The following is a 7,128-nucleotide window of genomic DNA, read 5'->3' as shown; positions in this document are numbered from 1 at the left end:
CTTCTAAGAGAGTCTGCTGGTAGTGTGGCATTAAGGACCCTGTGAGCCCATGCCTACTTGTGCATAGGTCTTAGAAGAATTTGTATTTGCCATGAGTTTTGCTGGGACCTCCTGTCACAAAGATCCCTGATCTTTTGATGGTTTTGCTGGACAGCTAAGGACCAACTGCATGCCTCATTGCTGTTATCCTGGCAACCATCCTTTGTTCTTTGGTGTCTTTGTGGCTGGATCCAGGGCTGATTAAGGTGAGGCAAATGAGGTGTCTGTGGTGCAAAGTGGAAGAAGGTGCTCACGTTCAGGGGCATATAAGTGCTAGTCTTGTCTGACTCACAACCTCCCCTCTCCTAAAATTTTAGTATCTTCCTACCCATCACCTTCCACAGCCTTATTTTCATTCAGTTGCCCAAGTTATTACCTACAGGGCCAGATTCTGCCCACTATGAGCTCTCCAGGTAGAGAGTACTAAGAGTTCTCACATTGCACAGTTCTAATATGCAAAAATATGCAGAGAGAGGGAGGGTCAGCTATTACCATGATTTAGTTAAATAACACCAGATCCACAATAATATGGTTCACATTTCAGATACTATAGTATCTAATACTGACATACTGATCGTATATTAACTGTAATTACATAAAATATGAATTTTACTGATAGCTCTTCAGTCCATAAATTACTGTGCAATAATAGATGTGCACCATGATCATTGACCACATGTCACTTTTTCCAAAGTCTGAGGGTGAGTGGTCACTATGCATCTGTTATTTAGTTCCTGTACAGATAGCAAAGCAAGTAGTTATATTGCTTTCTTGTCTCCTAGTGTTAAACCCATATGGCATTTTATAAACAATTGAAAGAAGGGATTGGCCACAAAAAGGAAAGCACAGGAAAGAAACAAAAAGTGATAATGCTGAAAGTGAAACTGAAGTAGAAGGTAATGGAATTATAGAAGACATGGCCACCTGTGGACATGTTGACATTGCCACCATAGGAGAGACCCTCGCTGCAGAGCCAGAGGAACTTAATGAAGACCAACCTACCAAGATAAATGAGAATGAAAAAAATGAATTTGTCCAGAGGAAGCGATACCAACCAAAATTTCACATAAAAGAACTCTTGAAGATATTTCATGATGCTGAAAGTGCAAAGCATAAAATGTTGGAAGCTGATCCAAACTTGGAAACCTGACAATTGGCCAAGATACAGGAAAGGCACTTGCTCTGTATTGTAAGTTATATGGCAAGAATAAGGTCAATGATGTTCAAGTTACTCTTGATTAGTTTTTGCAAAGAAATAAAACATTTTAATTCTCAATGCCTCTAAAATTTTAAATTACAAGTTACAATGTACTAAATATAATTTTTACTATTTTGAATTTCTTTATACATTTATTTAAAAAGTGAATATTTAATATTTTCACAAAACTTTTTAAGGTCACAGAACAATGGTAATTTTTCCAATGGATTATTAAGATCACTTTGCACAGTTTCAGCTTGAACTGTCCTATTTAACAGTCCCAAAATACCACTCAAAGCAAAGGTTGCCTGCCTTTAGCCTTGGGAGCTAAGCCAGAGTGTGTGAATGTTTGCCCTTGGGGTGGGGTGCAGAAGGGAAGGTAGGGGCAGATTGCATCTCATCAGTGGACAGAGAATCCAGAAAGTAGGAAGAAATATTGATTAGAATCCAGAGAATGGGGCCCCAAGTTGGAAGCTAGGAAGCTAACCGATCAGGCTAGAGGACAAGGTAGAAAAACAAAAGGGAAAATAAATAAATATTAGTAACAAAAAGACCAAAAATAAAGCAGGTTCTCAATGCATTAGCTATACCAGTTCTGGAGCTAGATATGCCTAAGGCTTTGCTTTTATTCATAGTAATGAATACTTCTCTGCTACAGAGACAGGCCCTTAAAGGATCTAGGGGTCTTTAGGAGTCTATTTCTACTATTTTATATCCTCTTAATGCAGAAGGAGAGAAGGTGATCTCTGCCCTGGGCCAGTAGTCTAGGACCTGAAATGGACGTCAGAGTCTTCAAAACTGGCTGGTATCTACAGTGGACAGAGCAAATGGAGAAGCAAAGAGAAGAAATATCACAACCAAATTGCTTTCAAAAATGATGATTTAATACAAAGATATGAGAGTAGGTGAAATAGCAGGTAGCATGGCCTTCTTACCTATGTGACCCCCTGAGGTTCCAGGACTTGGCTTCTGGAGAATATTAATACAGCCCTGGACTGAAAGCATACTCTCGCTGTATGGGATCTTGGTCCCAGAGCACCAGGTGGACTGCAGGGTTGTGGGCATGGTGGGACCAAAAGAGTCCTTCCCCACCGAACATCCAGCTCCACAGGCTGCATCTTTTTCTGGAACCTCTGGCAACAGGCAGAGGGATAGCACAGATTGAGACTGGGAGGAAGGCTTGGAAAATGGGCCTACCAGGAGATTGATGGGAGAGACAGAGAACCTCAGGATACATGGACAGCAGATTGAGAACACTTGGCTCTCCTCTGCTACTCACAGGTCTGAAGACAGGAATGGAAACCACAGTGCATACAAAACCTGGCCCTCTCTGGATGTAAGAATTTATTTTGTGACTCCCAGTTAAGCGAAAAACTAGGAAGGCTCCCATCACTGTCTTCCTGGAGTTTGGGGGTAACGGCTCAACTACATCCAAAGGGAAAGGAGGTCAGAGTCTCCAGGCTGCTGTTGGTTTCTCTTTGGGGATATAAGGATCAGCACCAGAGTGCTGGGGGCTGGGCACATGGGGCCCCCATTCATATGTCCCTGTTGCAGGCAAGCACTGTGAAATGAAGAGGGGGAGTCCCTGTGTACCAACCACCTTCCCATAAGAACTGGGATCCAAAAGGTGGTAACTCAGGGCACAGACCTGGCAGCTGGACATCGGTGAATTATTATCATGCGTGACCCTCTGCACCCTAGCTGCTGCTAGGCACCCAGAGTTGTTCCTGTGCTCATCATAGGTCCTGGGATCACCTTGTGGGGAAGTGTCTGAAACACCCTCCAGAGTAAGTAGAGTCAAGGTTGTCTCCTCCCGCATTCTGGAACCAGGATCTTAATACCAAGCAGACCCTCAGTTACCAGCATGGGACTGCCAAACTTCAGCAGTGATGCAGGCAAAGGCAGGCTGAGAGACAGCCTGGACGTTTGAAAGAAGTATCTGAAGATGGAACAAATAGGAGGTAGGATAGAGGCAGGGGTTGGCCCCAGTGTTACATCCAGGTTGTGCAATCTTGATTGTTGAGATCCCTTCCAATATTTCTTTAACAACTTAGCAGAAATGTTTTGACAAGAATGCTTCCTGAAGGTAGCCTGGATTTCTCTCCTCCCTGAACACTCTATGGCTCCCAGCCATCCCTAGTACGCGAGATGGACCTCGCAAGTGAGGACTCCTTAAGTCCTGAGACTTAAGCTTCATTAACTTCCAGGAAAATCTGCCCCTAGCTGGGCCCAAGAGACAGACAGCTGCCTGTCCTGTGAGGGGAAAGGGGCTGCTATAAGCCTGAGCAAGTCAATACCTGTTTCCTTTGCTCTTTCAGGAAATTCAAAAAAGGAATTTTTCCAGTTTTTGCAGCGCAGTCTAAGTTGTCCTTCAACACTGAGCAACTGAGTACAACTCTCATTACCCTGGTCGATGCTATTATAATTTCTTGGTGCAATGTTCTCACAAGTTCCAGGACACAAAGATCTTTCCTTGACATAAGCCCTCCATGCTCTCCCCAGCCAAATGATTCTCTCCCCATCCCCTCGCAATGCATGGCCACGTGGCTCTACATTTTGTCCGATGGAAAGTAGCTGGAATAAAAATAAATTCCACACATTAATTTAAGTAAGCCCATTAGGCAGACAAAGTGTTTGGGCATACCAGTCAATATTCATTGCCTAAAGCTTCTACTCTGAAAGAAACCAGCACCATGGCCAATGCTGCTCTACCCTAGGCTCTTCTGTCCCACAGGAAAGCATCTTGTTTCTATTGTCAAATGCTCGGGGGATTCTTTGTTCAAAGGAAATCATACTTAGAAGTCTAATGTGTAGAACACATAAAAGCAGAGGTGCAAAATTGGAACAGGGGAGGTAGCCCCAAGTCTGCACCCACCTTACCGCCCCCCTCAACCACTGCCTTCATCTAATGGCCCTTAAGGAAAGCCCTAGGGCCCTTCAGAGCAGGGTCAGAAAGCACCGCACTAGGTCAGTAGGCAGCTCTGAGCTTCCCTTCCCCTGCCTACATCGTAAGCGTCTCGGCTCAGACTCAGCCCCAAGCCTCCTGTGTCGAGTGGGATGAGGGTTTTCATTGTGTGGGTAATGTATGGGTTTTAATATTCAAGTTTGCAGTCTCTGTCTTTGATATACCCTGTGCATTTCTGAATAGGAACAATGTCCCTGGCGACTCCTCACTCTGAGCAGCAGCCAAATTTGCAGCCAGTCTCCTATAGAGCAATGCAAAAAGCCAGCAATAAAAAAACTCAATAGCAAATCAACAGGGTGTCGTTCTTGAACAAATGCACATTCATAATTTGTAACTGTGTAGTTATAAATCCCCTCCTAGAGCTTTGCTCTAACGACCCAAAACAGAGGATGCTTTTATTTTTTTCTCCATTTGGGTATTTGGTGAAGGAGCAATGTACATTTGCCAAGAGTACAAATATTGATACTTTTTAGTACCTTAATGCCTTGCCTCAGATGCCGTGGAGTTACGAAGAATCAGTGCCTTGTTTTACCAAACACTACCTCTGAAATAAAGTTCTTGGCTGCAGATATAATTTCAGAGAAAAAAAAAGAGTATGTTTGATTTGCCACAAGAGGTTTAAAAACATAGGCCCCGTCACCAAATCCTCAGTGGCATGATTGTATGTGTGTATGACTGTAGGTGTGTACATCTCATCCCAAAATGTTCTTTCTAATCAGTGTTAACTACATAATGCTTGGCAAAAGGGAGAACATTCCAGGGTCCATTGTATCTGAAGCTCAGCCCTTATTGAAAGGGGTAAAGGAAGAGGTCAGCAGGAAGAGAATTCTAGAGCAGAGATTTCACCATTCAGAAATGATCGACCCTCAACAACAGAGCTCCTGTTATCTTGGTGCTTAAGTTAGCAAATGACATTCAATTATTTGGAGCAGCACTGATAATAGAATTCCCTACAATGACAGAAATGTTCTATATCTGTATTGTCCAATACGGTAGACACTAACTACCACACTACTTGAGCACTTGAAATGTGGCTAGTGAGACCAAGGAACTAAAGGTTTAATTTACTTAATTTAACTAGCCACACGTGGGTACTGGCTAGTGCATTGGGCAGCACAGATTTGGAACATTAAGACGCTAATTTGGGAGGTTGTGGATGGACATAGAATCAACCATTCAGGCAGTCAGTCAGAGTATATAGAAACCAGAGATTTGAAGTTGCAAGACACCTTAGCATCCTCATGTATCAGAGACAGTAGGGTTTAGGAACTTCATGTTAAATGCTGATCAACATAATGGAATTTGATAGCAGCAACAGCAATACTTGGATACGCTGTCATCAGGAAGTTCAACCCATGTACAATCACCTGCCGAGATGGTTTTGGCCTTGAAAGAGCCAGGCTAAATGTCCAGCCACTTCTGTGGTTGCACAAAGAAGGCTGAACCAAGAGAAGCTGGAAGGAAAATAATATTCCCTGAATATTTACCCTGCACCAGGTGCTTTCACTAAGGGACTCTCATTTTATCTTCACAACAATCCCACTCCCAGAGAGCAGGAAGGAGATAATGTCTCAGAAAAGTAAATGCTCAAGACTTAAACAGAGATTAAGTATAACTCTTACGGCTCAAACTCTGGTCATATTTGCACCAGAACCCCTCAGAAGGCATTGTGTCTCTCTTCTGATAAGGGCTTTCTCCAGTGGACCAGTTTCATGCTCGACTCCCTTCTCTTACTTTCTCCCTTCCATTTCTCATCCCCTCCCAATGTGCTTCCATCTCACCCCCAGTGAGCTTAGCTACCCACCAGTTCTCTCCACCCCTGCTGCAAGCTCCAGGCCCCCCATCTTTAGTTGCTATTGCAGGCACCTTGCTCCCACTTCATGCTCAAACACATTCGTTCTGAAACTAAGGTCTTGTCAACCTGACTGCTTTTATGGTCTTTAACTGAAAGTTCTATGTTCTCCTGATAGAAAATGTAATAGCAACATTTATTCAACAAATACTTACTGAACGCTGGGCTAGACACAAAACAGACAAAGTGGTAAAAATGTAGACAAGGACCTTACCTGCAGAGCTCACAGTTTACTTTTGGACAGCTGTCAAGCAGGAAAGAATTCAATTATGTATTCATACACAATTATACTGGCTATACTGGGGCTATGAGAGCTTACAAGAAGGGAGCCTGACCTATCTGAGGCTGGATGGGGCCGTTTGGAAGATGTGCCTCCAAGGAATGATGTTCCACCTGAGATCTGAAGAATGCACGGGAGCTGACCAGGTGAAGAAGCAGGATGGTGGGAGGGGAGAGCTGTTCCAGGTGGTGGGAAGGGCAGGTGTTAACCCCCTAGGAAGGATCCAGGCTTCTTAGAGGAACTCAGAGTAAGCCAGCACGATTGGAGTGCAGGAAGCAGGGGGATGGTATGAGATGAGGTGGAGGGTCCTTTAAATTAGGAAAATTCTCAGTCTTTACTGTTTATCCCTCCAGTTCGTTTTCAGTTTTTCTAGGGCTCCTATCACAGAGATGCTGACAGTTTTTCTCTCCTGAGTGTGTCATATGTTTTCTCATATCTTCATCCTTTTCTTGTGTCTTCTGGAAAGGATTTCTGGGAGAATTTCTCCACCTGATCTTTTACTTAACTCATTTATTCTTTGCCTTTATTCATTCTGCCCTTCAACTCATCTGTGGAATTATTCATGTCAGCTATTCTATTTTTCCCACCCAATCCTTGTAATAACTGCTCATTCCTGCTTCATGCCACCAACATCCTCAATTTCCTTTCTATGAGGCTTATGATAATAAAAATAAGCATAGGATGATTCTTTTAAAATTGTGTTCTGCCAGGTCCACTAGATGTATTTCATCTGTGTAAGTTTTGCAGCCTGACACCTCTTGGTTGGTTGGTCTTCCTCGGGTACCTTCCACTTT

The sequence above is a fragment of the Symphalangus syndactylus genome, chromosome 9, assembly GCF_028878055.3.
Source record: "Symphalangus syndactylus isolate Jambi chromosome 9, NHGRI_mSymSyn1-v2.1_pri, whole genome shotgun sequence".
In the NCBI taxonomy this organism is placed as follows: domain Eukaryota; kingdom Metazoa; phylum Chordata; class Mammalia; order Primates; family Hylobatidae; genus Symphalangus; species Symphalangus syndactylus.
This window is presented reverse-complemented; position numbering follows the sequence as displayed.